The sequence below is a fragment of the Papio anubis genome, chromosome X (assembly GCF_008728515.1).
Source record: "Papio anubis isolate 15944 chromosome X, Panubis1.0, whole genome shotgun sequence".
Classification (NCBI taxonomy): Eukaryota; Metazoa; Chordata; class Mammalia; order Primates; family Cercopithecidae; genus Papio; species Papio anubis.
The window spans coordinates 45387769-45409074 of NC_044996.1; the positions used below are offsets into that span (position 1 = coordinate 45387769).

At 36.7% G+C, this 21306-nt stretch overlaps 1 protein-coding gene across 2 annotated transcripts in view; it reads right to left on the bottom strand.

Moving 5' to 3' along the window:
* Nucleotides 1-21306, bottom strand: part of ATG4A (autophagy related 4A cysteine peptidase) — a 73517-nt gene that overhangs the window by 50319 nt on the left and 1892 nt on the right. The window lies entirely within an intron of this gene.

Here is a 21306-nt window from a genome sequence, read left to right on the forward strand (position 1 = left end):
CATCCCTGCTGTGGAGTCAAACCACTTGTGGTTTGGTGCTACCCAATTTATAAATCACTGTCTGCTCAAATAAACTCTTTAAAATTTTAATGTGCCTAAGTTTATTTTATAACAAGTTTGTTCCCCAAATCTTATTGAAAGAGGGCATAGTAGACTAGAATGCCATAGAATACCAGAATTCTGGCCTATGAATTAGGAGAGCTGAGTTCTATTTCTGCTCTGCCTTTTACTGCAAAGTCACTTTGGGCCAGACTCTTAAGCTCTTCAGGATTTCTTTCCCTCAGCAATAAAATAGAGATAATACCTTCTCCACAGGGCTATAGTGAGGATCAAATGAGAAAATGCATATGAAAATGCTTTGTAAACTTTCAAGAAATGTTAATATGCCCCAAACTAAGCGTTTAATAAGAGCTTGTGCCTGGGTGTAGCCAATAAAAAAATGTACTTTAATTTCAAAGCTTGTATTCAAGTTTCACATATCTAGCTTTCACCAAAGAGTCAGAATCAGCAAGTATACTCAAATTCTAACATCTCTGGGAAGTCAAAACAATGCCATTATAATAAATACTAAAAATAGACATATAAAGAGAAGTACAATTAATAACATCCTTCCTTGCTTTTCACAATTATGACTTTTAGATGCATCTCTAGCTAAAGTTCTAGATTTAGTTCCCTAATCTTTGAACTGCATCTGCAACACCCATGTGGTATACTGATATGGTTTGGCTGTGTCCCCACCTAAATCTCAACATGAATTGTATCTCCCAGAATTCCCACGTGTTGTGGTAGGGACCCAGGGGGAGGTAACAGAATCATGGGGGCCGGTCTTTCCCGTGCTATTCTTGTGATAGTGAATAAGTCTCATGAGAGCTGATGGGTTTATCAGGGGTTTCTGCTTTTGCTTCTTCCTCATTTTCTCTTGCCACTGCCATGTAAGAAGTGCCTTTTGCCTCCTGCCATGATTCTGAGACCTCCCCAGCCATGTGGAACTGTAAGTCCAATTAAACCTGTTTTTCTTCACAGTCTCGGGTATATCTTTATCAGCAGCATGAAAACAGACTAATACACCTACATAGTGCCATAGTCCCCAACTCCCAATTCTGAATTTCACAATAGCTGCCCCTGAAAACTGCTCTCCCCTTTCTACCCTCCACCATCCATCATGAGCCCCATAACAAAATTTTAAAATACTCCTCACTCTGAACTCGTCAGTGAGCCAAATACTCCTTGCCAGTGCCCCTCAATAGAGTCTTTTCTTGTGTCACCTTTTGAAGCCTGTTTCTCTGATGAGAAATGATGTATGCCAGAGTTGCCTAAAATGCTTCCTGTCACAAACTATTCTTTCTAGCATCCCCAGCAAGAAACCTCCAATTGGAGAGTCCTGCAGTGTGCGGTGAGCTTGAAAGAAGGAAAAAGTAGGGTGATGTGGTTTTAAAGTCTGCAGTAGTTTCTGTTTCTATAGATTTAGTTCTTAGTCCCACAAATTAGCTCTCCAAACTAGAACATGATTGTAGATAAAGAAAAAAAAATGGACTAGAGAAGGTAAATACTGAAATTCTCAGGACCCTTGAAAAGCATTCCCTTCAGGCATCAAGTCCAATCAAGAAGCCTTGATTGGCTACAAGCCTACTGAGCTAGGAGATGGGGAGTCAATTTTACAAAAGTAGGTTGACAGAAGGAAGAAGGGCTAAAAGACAAGAAAAGAGATTTTAAAAAAATCATAAAAACCTAGTGTGGTTTCTCACACACACACACACAAACACATACACACACAGACTAAATGTTCGGGGACCATTTGGTACAGGGGAAGACATCAAAAAACATTTCAATAGGCCTCGGAATATCAGTGTATTATAGGATAATACAACAACTAATAGTCATAATAATGATCCTTACTCAAAACACATTTATATTCTATATACTGTTTAAGAAGTCAGGGAAGTAGACTGTGTTTTAGAAAATACCATTCAGGATGGTTAAAATGTTAAAAGCTCACAGTGCTTAAATTGATGAAATCATGAGCCATTTGAGAAAAACTGGTTATTAAAAATGTCCTTGTGGGGAGGTGGGGATGGTTAATGGGTACACAAAAATTAGAATGAATAAGATCTACTATTTGATAGCACAACAGGGGGACTATAGTTAATAATAATTCAATTATACATTTTAAAATAAATTATAATTGGATTGTTTGTAACACAGAGGATAAATGCTTGAAGGGATGGATACCCTATTCTCCATGAGGTGATTATTAAACATTGTATGCCTATATCAAAATATCTCATGTACCTCATAAATAGATATCCCTAGTACGTGCCAACAAGAAATTAAAAATAAAAAATTATTTAAAAATGAATAGGGCCAGGCATGGTGGCTCATGACTGTAATCCCAGCACTTTAGGAGGCCAAGGTGTGAGGATTGCTTGAGGCCAGGAGTTTGAGACCAGCCTGGGCAACAAAGCAAGACCATGTCTCTATTTTTTTTTAATAATTGTTTAAGAATGTTTAAAAAAATTAATAGAACATACTCAGTGAAAATGCAACTCTAAAAGAAATAAAAATTTTTTTAAAGTCCTTTTCCCAGGAAAAGTCGAGTAACTGAGGTTTTACTCTACTTGGTGAGACACGATGAGTGTTGGCTTGCACAGCAGAGGCAAGTATTATAGGAGGCCAGAAAAGGGTGATGAACATGGGTAAGCATAGTCAGAGAAGGTTTCATGGAGCAAGCAGGGCCCAGAATCGGGTTTGAGTTTCTTCATCCAAAGCCTGGTGCTGCCTTTATTGATTGCAACCCTTATGCAGTACTGCCAGGGCCTCAGGTTAAGAGTCACTGAAGGCGACTAGTCTTTAGGAAAATTTCATGATAATGAATAAAGAAAAAGATGGGAAGCAGACTCTGGTCCCATTCTATTGCAGTGTAAAGGATCCAGCCAAGGCTTAATGTCTGAATAAGCAGAGCCTCTGGCATGGGCAGCAATTTTGCCAAGCAGCAAATAATTTGTAGGACCAATGAAAAGTACCCCAATCATAGTTCTGTAACCTGAAATTATTGGAAAAGCAAGGTATAGCAAAGAATCTTTACTTTATAGTTGACTTTAATTTAATATATAGAAGGATAGCAATGAGAGCCAGGCATGATGGCTCACACCTGTAATCACAACACTTTGGGAAGCTGAGGTGGGAGTGCTTGAGCCTAGGAGTTTGAGACCAGTTTGGGCAACATAGGGAGGCCCTGTCTCTACAAAATATTTAAAAATTAGCTGGGTGTGGTGGCACGTGCCTGTGATCCAAGCTACTTGGGAGGCTGAAGTGGGAGGATCACTTGAGCCTGGAAGGGTAAGGCTGCAGTGAGCCGTGATGGCACCACTGAACTCCAGCCTGGGTGACAGAGCAAGATCCTGTCTCAAAAAACTCAACTATACCAATGAGAAACTACAAAATATTCCTGAAAGAAATTAAAGAAGACAAAAATAAACACAGAGACAGAAGGATTGGAAGACTTAATATTGTTATGATTTCTATACTACTTGAAGCAATATGCACATTCAACACAATCCCTATCAAAATCCTAACACTTTTGCAGAAATAGAAAAAAATGCATCCTAAATAATCCAGAAACAGAAAGTTAAATACCACATGTTCTCACTCATATGTGAAAGTTGAAAAAAGTTAATCTCATAGAAGTCAAAAGTAGAACAGAGAATACTAGAGGCTAAGGAGTGTAGTGGTAAGGGAGAGGGAGAGCTGTGTTAAAGGATACAAAATTACAGCTAAATAGGAGAAATAAGTTCTAGTGTTCTATACCATTGGAGGATGACTATAGTTAACAATAACATAGTTTCAAATAGCTAGAAGGAGGATATTAAATGTTCCCAACACAAAAAAAGATAAATATTTCAGATGATGGATATGCTAATTACCCTGATCTGATCACTATACATTTTTTTTTTTCTTCAGACAGGGTCTCATTGTGTCACCCAGGCTGGAGTACAGAGGCACAATCTCGGCTCACTGCAACCTCCACTTTCTGGGTTTAAGGGGTCCTCTTGCCTCAGCTTCCCAAGTAGCTGGGACTACAGACACCCAACACCACGCCTAGCTAATTTTTTTTTGTTTGTTTGTAGAGACAGGGTTTCCTTATGTTGCCCAGACTAGTCTCAAACTCCTGTGATCTGCCCCTGCCTCGGCCTCCCAAAGTGCTGGGATTACAGCTCTGAGCCACCATACCTGGTCTCAGATCACTACACATATTTATAAAAACATCACCATGTATCCCATAAATATGTACAATTATTCTGTGTGTCAATTAATAGATAAAACCAAAGTTTAAGAAAAGGAAAATTCATCCTAAAACTCATATGACATCTCAAGAGATCCTGAAATGCTAAAACAATTTTGAAAAAGAAGAACATTGTTAGAGGACTCAAACTTCCCAATTTCAAAAGAATCATAAAGTTACAGTAATCAAAAAACTATGGTACTGGCATAAAGGTAGACACATAGCTCAATGAAATAGAATAGAAAGCTCACACATAAATCCTGTCATATTCAAATGATCTTCAACAGGGTGCAAAGACCATTCAATGGGTAAAGAACAAGCTCTTTAACAAATGATTTTGGGGACAATGTATATCCACATACAAAAGTATGAAGTTGGACCCTTAGCATATACCATATACAAAAATTAACCCAATATAGATTAAAGACCTAAACATAAGAGCTAAAACTGTAAAATGCCTACAAGAACACATATGAGAAAAGCTTCAAGACATTGGACTTGGTGATGATTTCTTAGATATGACATTGAAAGCACAGGCAACAAGAACAAAAATGGACAAATGGGACTACATCACACTTAAGATCTTTTGTGCATCAAAGGATGCAACCAACAGAGTGAAAAGGCAACTTCCAGAATGGGAGAAAATATGTGCAAATCATATATCTGATAAGGTGTTAATATCTAGAATATATAAAGAACAACAAAAAATCAAATAATCTGATTAAACTTGGGTAAAGAATTGAATAGTTACCTAAAGATGATATGCAAATGGCCAAAAAGCATATAAAAAGATGCTCAACATCAACTTTCAGAGAAATGCAAATCAAAACCATAATCAGATTTCACCTCACACCCATTAGGATGGCTATAGAAAATAATAAGGGCTGACAAGGATATGGAGAAGTTAGAACCCCTGTGCACCATTGGTGAGCTTGTAAAATGGTACAAGTGCTATGGAAAACAGTCTGGAGGTTCCTAAAGAAATTAAAAATAGAACTACCATGTGATCCAGCAATCCCACTTCTGGATATGTATCCAAAAGTACTGAAAGCAAGGTCTCAAGGAGATATTTGCACACCCATGCTCATAGCAGCACTATTCTGAATAGCCAAGAAGTAGAAGTGACCCGAATGTCCATTGATAGATGAATGGATAAAGAAAAAATGTATATCTCAGTCACAAAAAAGACTAATACTGTGTGATTCACTTATATGAGGTGTCTAAAGTAGTCAAAGTCACAGAAAGATAAATTAGAAGGGTGGTTGCCAGGGACTGGAAGCAAGAGGAAATGGAAAGTTGTAGTTTAATGGGTATAGAGTTTCAGATTTCCAAGATAAAAAAAGTGCTAGAGATCTGTTTCACAACTATGTGAATATACTTAACACTACTAAACTGTACACTTAAAAACGATCAAGAGGGTAAAATTTATGGTTTATATTTTTCACCACAATTTTAAAAAAGCTAAAAATAAAGAAGTATACCAGTGAAGGTAGTGATCGTGGTGATATTTCCCATTACTGGGAGAAAGGCTATAACTAACACAATATCCATATTTTCATTAAGTTATCACTTTTATATTCTGATTCCAAGAAAAGATAGAATAGATGTACTTTCCCCTATTTCTCCCTCTATATCTAAAAACACTGGACATTATAAATAAATAAATAAATATGTACATAACTCATACATCTCTGACAGGTAAATAGAAGGAGGCAGGCGGCTTCTTCTATTCCTGGTGGCTAGGAATCTCAAGACCCAAGTAACAACATGGCAGTGAGTTCCCTAGATTTGTTTTTGAATAATGTATCCTGGACCTGGTGATGGAGAAGCCAGCAACCCAGCAATGCCAATGGGTGCAAAAAAAAAAAAAAAAAAAAGCCTCAAAAAACTGGCTATCTCTAGCCAAAGGAACAGAAAAGGGGTAGCCTAGAAAGACAGAAAACTTTTAGATAATAACTTCTCTACCCAAGGCAAACACCACAGCAAAAAAAACTACACTCCTCCCTCCACTTCCCTCAGCAAGTAGAGAGCCTAGATTTCTACCTTCAACTGGTTTTAAATAGTCACACATCCCCTTCTCCCTGAGGTGGTTTCAGAAACAACTGAATGGAGATCTGGGACTTTCATCCTTGTCAGGCAGTAATGAGTCCCCTGGCATATGATGGTTGTGGAGGCCTGTCAATGGAGGCCTAGGGAGGTGTCAGTGGTGTCACTGGAGGCCTAGTGAGGATCCTGAAATTCCACTCCTGCCTAGTAATAATGGCATCCCTACCCCTACCCTGGGTATGGTAGATGGTAGTGAGGAACCTTGACTCACACCCTTCCCTGAATAATAACACTGTGCTCCTATTCCCCCACCAGAATGGTGTCAGAGTAGGCCTACTAAAACAGAAGATTAAAATAAAATCCAGAGTCTCATAAAATGCCCAAGATACAATAGAAAATCACTCATGATAAAAGGAACCAGGTACATCTCAACTTGAATGAGAAAAGGCATTCAACAGACACCAACATTGATATGACACAGATTGGAATTAATTCAACAAGGATTTTAAATCGGTCATCTTAAAAGTGTTTCAACAAGCAATTACAAACATATTGAAAACAAATTTTTTTATAAAAAGAAAGTCTCAGCAAAGAAATAAAAGACATAAAGGAGAAGCAAATGGAAGTTTTAGAACTGTAAAACACAATCACCAAAATGAAATACTCACTGAATAGGGTGAACAGAAAAAAGGAGAATGAAAAAAGAATCAGTGAAACTGATGACAAAACAATAGAAATTATGCGATTGAACAATAGAGAGAAAATAAACTGAAAAAGGTGAAGAGAGCTTCAGGCACACATGGGACTTTAATGATACATTAAACATCCATATCATCAGAGTTTCAGGAGGAGAGGAGAAACAGTGTGGGGCTAAAGAAGTATTAAAAAAATAGGTGAAAATCTCCCAAATATTTAAAAATCAATTAATTTTGTTAATTGACAAATAAAATTGTATATATTTATGGTATACAACACAATGTTTTGATATGTGTACACATGTGGAATGGCTAAATCAAGCTAATTAATATGAAAATCTCCCCAATTTGGCAAAAGACATAGGCCTACAGATTCAAGAAGCTGAGCAAACCCAATCGGATAAATCCAATGAATTCCACAGTAAGACACATCATAATCAAACTCCTGAAAACTAAAGAAAAAGAAAAATATCTTAAAAGCAGTGAAAGAGAAGAAATACCTCACTTACAGAAGAAAAACACTTTTAATGAGAGTAGATTTATTAAGAGGAACCATGGAGTCCAAAGGGAAATGGCACGTTTTTCAAATGCTGAGATAAAAGAACTGTCAACCCAAAGTTGCATATCCGGTGAAAATATCTTTTAGAAGAAAGTCAAGACAGTCTCAGGTGAAGAAACACTAAGAATTTGTTGTTAGCAGATATACTTAAAGGAACGGATGGCTAAAGGAAATTTGTGAATTGGAAAGGAAAGATAAAAGAAGGAATCTTTAGATATCAGGAAAGAAGAAAGAAAAATAGAAACAGTAAAAAATATTACCAAATACAACAGACTTTGCTTCTTTTTACAGTTTTCTAAATTATATTTGAGAGTTAAAGCAAAAGTCATAACATTGTCTGATGTGATTCTAAAAATACAAGGGAAAAATATTTTTAAAAATTGTATTATAGATGGGAGAAAGTAAAGAGACTTAAAGGGAAGTAAGGTTTCTATAGCAAAGTATTTCTCTCACTATAATGGAATCAAACTAGAACTCAATAATAGAAAGGAAACAAGAAAGTTTTGAAACAATTGGAAATTAAACAACATACCTCTAAATAATCCGTTGGTCAAAGAGGAAGTCTCAAGGGAAGTAAAAACAAACAAACAAAAAATACCTTGAACTGAATAAAAATGAAAATACAACATATCGAAATATGTGACACAGGAGCAAGATGGCAGAATAGGAAGTTCCAGCCCTTGTTCCCCTACAGGAAGACCAATTTGACAATGATATATTGAGTAAAATATTTTTATGAGAATTCCAGAATTCAGTTAAGACGTTGCATACCCCAGGTAAGCACAAAGTCAAGAATAACTACATTAAAATGGGTAGGAAGGGCAATCTCACCTTATCTGCATCAGCCCCTCTCCCAAGCTGGCACAGCTCAGCACCAGGAAATAACATCCCAGCCTTCAATTTTGGCGGGGGAGTGGGGGGGGAAACAAAGACTGTACACAGTTTTCAATGTTCTGTCTTTTTGGAGGGCTGCTCAAGGAACCAGGAAGAGGTTTCTATTTTGCCCCACTGGAAGCACTAACAAAATCAGCATACTTTGGCTGCCTTGGGGCTGCTGAGAACAAAGGAAAGAGGTGGGTGATTTGCTGCGGCCAGCATAGCGCAGCACGGTTGGGAGGAGATACACAACTTAAGGCTTCTTCCTCAGGAGGGAGGGAAACAAGTGGAATATTCATCAGCATTTTGACTTTTCACCAGGCTGCCTAAGGTACTAGTATAGGTCTCACCTGACTTGGGGCACTGACTTAGGAAGCTAGCACACATTGGATACCTGATAACCACTGAGAACAAAAAGAGAGAGAGGAGGCTTACTGATATAGAACCAGAAAACTTGCAGTGTTGTAGACACAGAGGGAGCAAGTGTTTATAAGCTCCTGTAAAAGAAACTGATAAGCTTCTAGTTGAGAAGTTACCTACACATGCCCAGAGAAGTCATGTATCCTCCAAAAAGGTTTCAAAGGCCCCCAGAATCTCTAGCTAGGCTGACTGGTGAGGGTCTTTCTCTGTACAAAGCCAGTCCATAATGACTGAAAGAGGTTACCGATGTTTCAAACATGCAGATCCCAACAAAAACGTCAGAGACATATGAAGAAACAGAGAAACATGGTTCAAAGAAGCAAAATAAATCTCCAGAAACCAATCCTAAAGAGAGGTATATCAATAACCTGAAAAAGAAGTCAAAATAACCATCATAAAGATGCCATCTATGAGTTCAAAAAATGACAAATATCAATAAAGATTTAAAAAACATAAAAAAGAACCAAACAGAAATTTGGAGCTGAAGAATATAACAGCTGAACTGAAAAACAAACAAAAAAAAAAACAAAAAAAAACATGACAGGTGTTAAACACCAGGCTTAATAGGGCAGAAGAAAGAATTGGTGAACTCAGAGACAGGTTATTTGAAATGACATAGTCAGTGGAACAAAAAAACAGTGAAAAAAACCTAAGGGATTTATGGGACACCATCAAACAAATATATGCATTGTGGGATTCCAAGAAGGAGAAGGGGTAAACGGACAGAAAGTATATTTAAAGAAATAACATCCCTAAATGTGTCAAATCTGGGAAAGGAAATGGACATCTGGATTCAAGAAGCCCAACAGACTCCATGTAGGATGAACCCAAAGAAATCCACACTGAGAAACATCATAATCAGATTGTCAAAAGTCCAAGACAAAGAATTTTGAAAGCAGCAAAAGAAAAGCAGCTCATCATGTACAAGGAAATCACCATAAGATTATCTGTGAGTTTCTCAGCAGAAACCTTGCAGGACAAAAGGGAATGGAATAATCAAAGTGCTGAAAAAAAAAAAAAAAAAAACCTGCCAACCAGGAATATTACATCCAGCAAAATTAGCCTTCAAAATGAAGGAGAAATAAAAACTTTCCCAGATAAACAAAAGCTGAAGAATTTCTTCACCACTAGAACTGCCTTACAAGAAATGCTAAAGAGAGACCTTTGAGTTGAAATAATAAGATGCTCAACAGTCATATGAAAGCATAAATCTTACTGGTAAAGGTAAATATGTAGAAAAATATAGAATACTGTAACACTGTAATAGTGGTGGGTAAATCACTTTTAATTTTAGTATAGAAGTTAAAAAATAGAAGTATAAAAATTGGCTGGGTGCGGCAGCTCATGCCTGTAATCCCAGCACTTTGGGAGGCAAAGGTGGGCAGATCCCCTGAGGTCAGGAGTTCGAGACCAGCCTAGCCAACATGGTGAAACCCCATCTCTACTAAAAATACAGAAATTAGCCAGGCATGGTGGTGGGCACCTATAATCCCAGCTACTTGGGCGGTTGAGGCAGGAGAATTTCTTGAACCCAGGAGGCAGAGGTTGCAGTGAGCCAAGATCGCGCCATTGCACTCCAGCCTGTGCAACAAGAGAGAAACTCTGTCTCAAAAAAAAAAAAAAAGTATAAAAATACCTATAACTACACAAACATGTTAATAGATACACAATATAAAAATGCAATTGGTGACATCGATAACATAAAGTGTGGGGTGGATAATATAAAAGAGTAAAGTATTATATGTAATTGGAGTTTAAGTTTGTTTCAGCTTAAAATAGGTTGTTATAATCATAAGATGTTTTCTGTAAGTTCCATGGTAACGTCAAAGAAAATTCCTTTAAATGATACACAAAAGAATGTGTGAAAAGAATCAAAGCATGTCCCTATCAAAAAATCAATGAAACCCAAAGGAAGAGAGAAAGAAAGAAAAGGAGGGACAAAAAATCTACAAGACAGAAAACAACGAACAAAATTGAAACAGGAAGTCCTTCCCTATCGATAATTACTATAAATATAAGTGGATTAAACAGTATGGTGCTGTCATAAAGACAGACATATAGACTAATGGAATAAAACAGAGACCTTGATCATAAATCCATACATATATAGTCATCTAATCTCCAACGATGGTTCCAAAAATGCACAATGGGGAAAAGGGTGGTCTCTTCTACAAATGGTGCTAGTACACATATGTCCATTTCAGCACTATTTACAATAGCAAAGACATGGAATCAACCCAAATGCCTACCAATGATACACTGGAAAAAGAAAATGTGGTACATCTACACCATGCAATACTGTGCCGCCATAAAAAGGAAAGAGATCATGTCCTTTGCAGGGACATGGACAGAGCTGGAAGCCATTATCCTCAACAAACTAACACAGGAACAGAAAACCTAACACCACATCTTCTCACTTATAAGTGGGAGCTGAACAATAAGAACACATGAACACGGCCGGGCGCGGTGGCTCAAGCCTGTAATCCCAGCACTTTGGGAGGCCGAGACGGGCGGATCACGAGGTCAGGAGATCGAGACCATCCTGGCTAACATGGTGAAACCCCGTCTCTACTAAAAAAAAAAAAATACAAAAAACTAGCCGGGCGAGGTGGCGGGCGCCTGTAGTCCCAGCTACTCGGGAGGCTGAGGCAGGAGAATGGCGTGAACCCGGGAGGCGGAGCTTGCAGTGAGCTGAGATCCGGCCACTGCACTCCAGCATGGGCGGCAGAGCGAGACTCCGTCTCAAAAAAAAAAAAAAGAACACATGAACACATGGGTAGGGGGGAACAACACACACTGGGGCCTGTCAGGGGAGTAGGGGGAGGAGGAGGGAGAGCATCAGGAAGAATAACTAATGGATGATGGACTTAATACCTAGGTGATGGGTTGATCTGTACAGCAAATCACCATGACACACATTTACCTATGCAACAAACCTGCACATCCTCCACATATAACCAGGAACTTAAAAGTTTTTGAAAAAAAAGGGGGGCAAAGATCTAGCCCAACCCCCCAACAAGAAAAAAAAATGGTCTAGTAAAACTTTATACCCACATGCAAAAGAATTAAATTGGATGCTTATTTCACACTATATATAAAATCAACTCAAAATGTATTAAAGACTTGAACATAAGACCTGCAACTGTAAAAGTCCTAGAAGAAAACATAGGGGGAAAGCATCATGGCATTGGTCTTGGCAATGATCTTTTGCATATGACACCAAAAGTACAGGCAATAAAAGTAAAAACAGACAAGTGGTACTACCTCAAACTAAAAAGCTTCAGTATAGCAAAGGAAACAACAGAATGAAAGGCAACCTACAGAATGTGAGAAAATATTTGCAAACCATCTGATAGGGTTCAATATCTAAATTATTTAGCTCAATAACAAAAAATCTCACCAAATAATTCAATTAAAATATGAGCGAAGGACTTGAATAGACATTTATCCAAATAAGACATACAAATGACCAACAGATATATGAAAAGATGCTCAACATCACTAATTGTCAGGGAAATGCAAACCAAAACCACAATGAAGTATCACTTCATAACTGTTAGGATGGCCATTATAAAAAAAAAATAGTGCTAGCAAGAATGTGAAGAAATTGGAACCTTGCACACTGCTGGTGAGGGTGCAGAATGGTGCAGTTGATACGGAAAAAAGTATGGAGGTTCCTTAAAAAATTAAAATTTCCCATATGATCTAACAATCCCACTTCTACAGATGTATGCAAAAGAATTGAAATCAGGATCTTGAAGAGATATTTGTACTCCTATGTTCATTGCAGTATTATTCACAATAGACAAGAGGTGGAAACAACCTAATGTCCATCCACAGATAAATGAAGAAACTGTGGTATATACATATAATGGAATCTTATTCAGCCATAAAAAGGAAGAAATCCTGTCATATGTTACAGTATGGATGAACCTTGAAGACATTATGTTAAATGAAATAAGTCAGACACAGAAGGGTAAATACTGCATGATTCCACTTATATAAGTTATCTAAACTAGTTATGCTCATGGAAACAGAAAGTAAAATAGTGGTTGCCAGGGGGTTGGTGGAGGGTGGGAAATGGGGAGTTGCTGTTCAATAAGCATAGAGTTTCAGTCATTCAAGATGAAAAATGTCTAGAGATCTGCTGTACAACATTGTGCTTATAGTTCACAATATTGTACTGTACACTTAAAAGTTTGTTAAGAACTAAATCTCATGCTATGGTTTTTTACTGTGATTAAAAAAAATACGTGACATGTAGCTAAAGCAGTGCTGAGATGGAAATTCATTGCACTAAATGCTTAACTTAGGGAAGAAGAAATGTCTGAAATTAATAATCTAATTTCCCACCCTAATGAACTAGAAATGTAAGAGCAAATTAAAATGAAAGCAAGCAGAAGTAAGGAGATAAAGAGCAGAAGTCAATGAAATTGAAAACTCAAAATCAATAGAGAACATCAATGAAACAAAGAGGTAGTTCTCTGAAAAGCCTCATAAAATCCACAAACCTCAAGCAAAACTGACAAATAAAAAAGATAGGACACAAATCATTAATATCAGGAATGAAACAGGAGATATTATTATAGACCTTGCAGACAGCAAAAGGGATTACTACAAACAATTATGCATGTATAAAGTTGATAATTTTGATGAGCTGGATAAATTCCTTGAAAAGCACAAACCACCACAACTCACTCAATAAAAATTAGATAATCTGAATAGCTTGGTAACTATTAAGAAAATTGAATATATAATTTTAAAACTCCAAAAAAAAATTCTTCATTGAAACCATCTGGGCCTGAATGATTTCACTGCAGCATTCTACCAAATACTTAAAGAAGAATTAACATTCATATTACACAATGTCTTCTAGAAAATAGAAGAGGAGAGACTACTTCCCAACTCTTATTATAAGGCCAATATTGCACTGATACCAAAATCAGACAAAGACAGTACCAAAAAAAATTAAATTGCAAACCAATGTCATTCATGAATAGAAGCAAAAATCCCCAGCAAATATTAGCAAATATAATTCAGCAACATATAAAAAAATTATACACCACATCCAAATGTGTTTTATCCTAGGATGCAAGGCTAGCTCAACATTTGGAAATAAATTAGTGTAATCCACTGCATTAACAAACTGAAGAAGAAAAATCACAAGATCATATCAATTGATGCAAAAAGTATTTGGCAAAATTCAATAGTTATTCATGATAAAAACCCCAGAAAACTAGAAATCAAGGGGGAACTATCTAAATTTCAAAAAAGATGTCTACAAAAAAAACCTACATTATAGTTGACGCTGAAAGACTGACCTCTTCTTCCCTAAGACTGGGAACAAGGCAAGAATTCAGCTCTCACCACTGCTATTCAACAGAAAACACAGAGTGGAAAGGAAGAAATATCACTGTCCCTCCCTGCAGATGACAAGAGGGTTTACATACAAAGTCCTAAAAAACCAACCAAAACAAAAGAAAAAAAATTAGAAAAATACCTTTTAACACCCTAGAACTAATCAGTGAATTCAGCAAGGTTTCAATATGCAAGACTATCATACAAAAAATCATTTATATTTCTATATACTAGCAATGAATACATGGAAACCAATATTCAAAATAAAATACCATTAATAGTCACTCCAAAAATGAAATGGTTACTTATGATTCTAACAAAACATACAAGATTTCTATGCTGAAAATTGAACAGTGCTGATAAAATAAATAAAAGAAGATCTAAATAAAGGGAGAGACATATGGTGCTCATGGATTGGAAGACTCAGCATAGTAAAGACATCAGTTTTCCCCAAACTGATACACAGGTCTAATACAATTCCTATCAATATCTCACCAAACTTTTTTCAGATATAGGCAAGCTTATTCTAAAATTTATAGGGCAAGTTAAAGGAACAGGCAATATTGAAAACAATAAACTAGGAGGAATCACTCTATCAAATTTTAAGATTTATTATAGAGTTACAGTATTCAACACTGTGTGGTATGACAGAGGGACACATACGTAGATCAATGAATCAGATTAGAAAACTCAGAAATAGATATACACAAGCACGGCATACTTATATTTTACAACAGTGCAAAGGCAATTCAATGGAGCTGAAGCAACTGGATATCAATAATCCAAAAAAATTAACCTTGACCTAAACTTCATATTTTATGCCAAATATTAACTTAAAATGGATCATGGACTTGAATGTAAAATGTAAAACTATAACATTTTTAGAAGAAAATCTAGGAGAAAATATCTGAGACCTAGGACTTGGTGAAGAGTTCTTAGATGTAACAACAAAAGCACAATCTATAATAGGGAAAAAATCAGTAAGTTGAATGTCATCAAAATTAAAAGCTCTTTCTCTGTGAAAAATCCTATTAAGATGAAAAGACAAGCCACAGACTGGAAGAGAATATTTGCAAGCTACATATCTGACAAAGAACTGGTATCTAGAATACATAAAGCACTCTGAAAACTCAACAGTAAAACAAACAATACAATACAATTAGAAAATGGGCCAAAGATATAAAGAGATATTTAAATGAAGAAGATATGGGGATGACAAATAAACACATGACAAGAAGTTGAACTTTATTAGCCATTAGGTAAACGCAAATAAAATCAGTAATATATCACTACCTACCTATCACAATAGCTAAAACTTTAAAAAAAAAAAAATAGTGAGAATACCAAATGCTGGAAAGGATGTGGAGACACTGGATCTCTCATACCATTGCTGGTGAGAATGCAAAATGGTACAGTCACTTAGGAAAAATAGTTTGTCAGATTCTTTTAAAGTTAAACATATATTTACCATCCCACCTTGTAATTGCTCTCCTGGGCATTTATCTCAGACAGATGAAAATTTCCATCTACACAAAACACTGTACTCAACATTAATCAGAGTTTTCTTTGTAATAGCCCAAAACTGGACATTTTAAAATGTCCCTCAATAGATGAATGGTTAAACAAACTGTGGTACCTCCATGTCGCGTAATATTTCTCAGCAATAAGAGGGAATGAACTATTGATACCAATTTGAATGAGTCTCAAATGTATTATGCTGAGTGAAAAATAATGAAAAAGGTCACATACTTTGTGATTATAAAAATTAAATCATTTTAATTGTATATAAAATGATTAAAATGACAGTTATAGAAAAGGAGAACAAATTAGTATTTGTCAGGGGTTATCAATGGTGGGGGGTGGGTGTGACTATAAAGAGGTAGCACAGGAGAGATGGAATATTTCTTGATTGCGATGATGGTTAAACAAATCTACACATCATAAAATAACATAGAATTATAGACACATATCATTCCAATATCAATTTCCTGGTTTTGATATTGTATTATAATTATGTAAAATGTAATGATTGAAGTAACCCAGATGAAGATTACATGAGGCCTTTCTGTACTATCTTTGCAAATTATTGCTAGTCTTTTATTCATAATAAAACCTTTTTTTAAAAAAGAAACCACTTATAAAGCAAATAACTTAAAACAAGAGTGTGGAAGCTAAAACTCAGGTAGTAAATATAAAGTGCTTTATTATAATAGACTGTAACAGTTTGCCAGTTTCGTGAAGGGATCGCTTTTAAATGGGGAAGGTTTGTATAGCCCAGTGATATATAACACTAAGGACATTTAACACGTGGGATCAAAACATGGGATTAAAAAAATTAGAGCCACAGCACACACCAGGGCCTGTCGGGGGGCGAGGGCCTGAGGGAGGGATAGCATTAGGAAAAATACTTAATGTAAATAACGAGTTGATGGGTGCAGCAAACCCACATGGCACATGTATACCTATGTAATAAACCTGCACGTTGTGCACATGTACCCTAGAACTTAAAGTATGAAAAAAAAAATTAGAGCCACAGATTAAAATGTCTCATCTTAAACCAAGCAACTAGAAACTGTAAAGTGCAATAAGCCACATAAATTACACTTGTAAGCAGTGAAAAATCAATTGCAAAGGGTTTTTGAGCCAGTTATGGAAGTTTATTTAGTAAGTGCTGGGAATGGAGAAGTTTCATGGTGGATAACCCAGAACCTGTTACTGCAACTGTCATGCAGTTAATTGATTTGCGTATACCCTCAAGTTGTTTTTCGGTATAGAATATATTCATTTCCTGTTGTGCTATGGAAAGAATATTTGCATTGGGTAAAATATTTAGTGTAATTAAAAAGGAACAAGTAGGGGGAAATGATCTCTCTCTGCACTGTCCAAGATGATTAATAATGAGTCACACAAAACTATTTACATGTAAAACAATTACAATTAAATGACATTAAAAATTCAGTTCCCAGATACATTGCAAGTCTTTAAGAGCAACATGTGGTTATGGTTACCATACTAGAACAGCGTAGATATAGAAGTTTACCATCATCACAGAAAGTTCTGTTGGGCAGAGCTGCTCTAGAGCATTACAATCTTGTCATTTCACCAAAATCACAGGTAGAGTTATAGCCCAAAGAACTCTGACAGCATTTGGTATTGCATTATTTAGGATTTCCATTTACACATAATTCAGTTTTCAGCAATAGTTAGCAGCATGTTGCAGTGGTTAAGTGGTAGGACTTTGGAGTAGAATCGCGTGGATTTCTACCATAGCTCCAACTAAACTGTGTAACCTTGGGCATGTAACTTCACTCCTCTGTGCCTGTTTTCTCATTTTAAAAAAGGTAGGAGCTGTACCTTCCTCACAGAGCTGATGTGAGGATTGCATAAGATAAGCTCAGTAACTGACAATGTGATCTATAAATGCTAGTTATTATTGGCATTATTCTTCAAGTCTAGAAGATGAACTTAGTTTTTTTTTAATATCTAGAATCCAGGTGATCAGTGGAAAGGGCAATAGAAAACGTTCAATCATAAGAGCAGCAAGGGAGCCAGACCCTAACAGGGCCCCATTTGTCTCTTAATGGACATAAACAGCAACCACATCATTCCTCCATAACTTGGGGCCAGCCACAAAAGAGAAGAGACCTTCTCCTCTAAGACCTATTTATCTTGCAGCTTTCAAAAAGTCAAAGGATAACTTCCCATTGGCCTTAAAGGACTCAGAATTGAAAGTTAATTACCATGTCACATCAAATAAAATAAAAGCAAAATATACTGTTTATAAAAGAAGATTACCCAAACAAGTCACTCAGTAGGAAAGGCACTTGGAATTGTTTTTCCAGCTTTTCTACCAATCAGATCCAAGTACTTGATGCATTTTTATGGTGAAATGTCACTATACCCAATACTTTGTGAATACTACAACACAGGGATACTGTACCTCCATAATCAACTAGAGATGTATTTATTGAATATGCAGGGCACTTCTGCTCTACACCAACTATGACTGGCAGGCTAAATTCAGCCCATCTCATGTTTTTGTGTGGCAAGCAAGGTATGAATGATTCTCACAATTTTAAATGGTTGGAAGAACCACCTTCAAACACTGTTAGAGAACGCTGAATGGCTTTGGAAATTAACTTTTGATGCAGGCTTGATAATGTTTATTAATTAATTCAACCTAAAATTACAAGGCAAAACAATGCTTATATATGAAAAAAACTGTAGTAAAGTCATTTTGACAATATTGTTTGAATCACAAGTAATGTCAAAATGCTTTATCCACTTCTCATGCTGTCACAAGTCAATATGGAATATCCTTTGCACTTGCTTCAAGGTCCAAAAATTACTGCTGGAACTGTAGTCTGAATTCAGAAAATATATATGCTACAAATTTGTATAGAAATAGAGATCTTGCTTCTTGTTTTAACTTTTATTTCATTTTATTTTGAGATGGAGTCTCGCTCTGTCACTCAGGCTGGAATGGGTGTTTATAGATCACCACTTTATAGATCACCACTTTATATCCACTAGAATGCCTATAATCAAAAAGATAGATATTAATAAGTATCGGTAAAGATATGGAGAAATTTGGCTGGATGTGGTGGCTCACGCCTATAATCCCAGCATTTTGGAAGGCCAAGGTGGGCAGATCTCTTGAGGACAGGAGTTCCAGACCAGCCTGGCCAACATGGCAAAACCCTGTCTCTAATGAAAATACAAAAATTAGCCAGCGTGGAGGTACATGCCTGTAATCCCAGCTACTCGGGAAGCTGAGGCACAAGAATCACTAGAATCCAGGAGACAGAGGTTGCAGTGGGCTGAGATCCTGCCACTGCACTCCAGCCTGGGTGATAGAGTGAGACTCTGTCTCCAAAAAATAAAAAGAAAATAAGAAAAAAAATGTGGATAAATCTGAAATCTGAACCCTCGAACATTGCTTGCTGATGGAAGGTAAAATGGTACAGCCACTTTTGTAAAGAGTCTGAAAGTTTCTCAAAAAGTTAAACAGAGTTACGATATGACCCAGCAATTCCACTCCTAGTTAAGTACCCAGAAGAAATAAATGAAATCTCAGCTGGACATGGTGGCTCACACCTGTAATCCCAGCATTTTGGGAGACCTAGGTGGGAGGATCACTTGAGCCCAGAAGTTTGAGATCAGCCTGGGCAACATAGTGAGACCCTGTAACTACAAAAAATCATAAATTGACTGAGTGTGTTGGTGCATGCCTGTAGTCCCAGCTGCTCCAGAGGCTGAGGTGACAGGATTACTTGAGCTAGGGAGGTGGAGGCTGCAGTGAGCCATGATCGTGCCACTGCACTCCAGTCTGGGCAACAGAAGAAGACCCTGTCTCAATAAAAAATAAAATAGGCCCGGCACAGTGGCTCATGCCTGTAATCCCAGCACTTTGGGAGGATCACCTAAGGTCAGGAGTTGGAGACCAGCCTGGCCAATATGGCGAAACGCTGTCTCTATTAAAAATACAAAAATTAGCCAGGTGTGGTAGCATGCGCCTCAGGAGGCTGAGGCAGGAGAATTGCTTAAGACCAGGAGGCGAAGATTGCAGTGTGCCAAGATTGTGCCACTGCATTCCAGCCTGGGTGACAGGGCGAGACTCCGTCTCAAAATAAAATGAAATAAAAGTTAAAACAAGAAGCAAGATCTCTATTTCCATACAAATTTGCAGCATATATATTTTCTGAATTCAGACTACAGTTCCAGCAGTAGTTTTTGGACCTTGAAGCAAGTGCAAAGGATATTCCATATTCCAAAATCCATTTAACTGTGTAATTGAGCAGCTTTCACCAAACTTTCAATTGGAAGTGATTAACCTGCCATATAATGCTAAAAGGCACTATTAAGAGAACAACAGAATTCTATTCCAAGCAATGAATATGCTCAATTAAAATCATATGTTTGTGTAACATTGATAATGTATGATGAGAATGTAGTACTTGACCTTTGCGGACTTCCTTCCAAACACATAATGCCAGTCTAAGCATAAAATTGAGGGTTTTTCCACAAAATGACTGACCAGCACTCCTTAAAACTATCAAGGTCACCAAAACAAAATAAGTCTGAGAAAGTGTCACAAGTCAGAAGAGGCTAAGGAGATACAATGACTAAATGTAATGTGGTATCCTGGATGGGACAGAATCTCTAGAGATAAACTAGTGAAACCTGAAAAAAACAAAAAAGCATGGAGTATAGTTAATAGCAATATACCAATGTGGGCTTATTAGTTGTAACATATATAGCACAGCAATGTAAGATGTTAATGATAAGAGATTCAACAAATGGTGCTAGGACAATTTCTATATCCACATGCAAAATAAAGAACTTAGATTCTCACCTCATATCACAGAGAAAAAATGAACTCAAAATGAATCATAGACTTAAATGTAAGAGATGAAGTAATAAAGCTTTTAGAAGAAAACATTGGAGAAAATCACTGAGACCTTGCAATTAGGCAAAAACTTCTTAAGTACAACACCAAAAAAATGGTCCATGAAAGAAAAAAAATAATAAATTGGATGTCACCCAAATTCAAAACGTTTTCACTTCAAAAGACACCATCAAGAAAAGAAAAAGGCAAGCAGCAGACTGGGAGAATATATGTGCATATCATATATCTCTCAGGGACTTGATCTAGAATATAGAAACCATCATTACAACTCAACACCAAAAAGACAACTCGATTTAAAAATGGACAAAAGATATAACAGACACTTCACTGAAGAAGATATATGAATGGCTAAGAAGCACATAAAAATATGCTCACCATATTATAAATTATAATTTATAAGTTTATAAATTAAAACCACAATGAGACACCATTTCACACTCACTTAGAATGGCTATAATAAAAAACACAGTAAATAACAAATGGTGGCAAGGATGTGGAGAAACAGGAACTCTCATACATTGCTAATGGAAGTGCAAAATGTTGCTGCTATTTTGGAAAACAGTTGTGCAGCTTCTTAAGAAGTTAACATATATTTTCCCTGTGATCCAGTAACTCCACCCTTAAGTATCTATCAAAGAGAAATTAAAAAAATATGTTCACACAA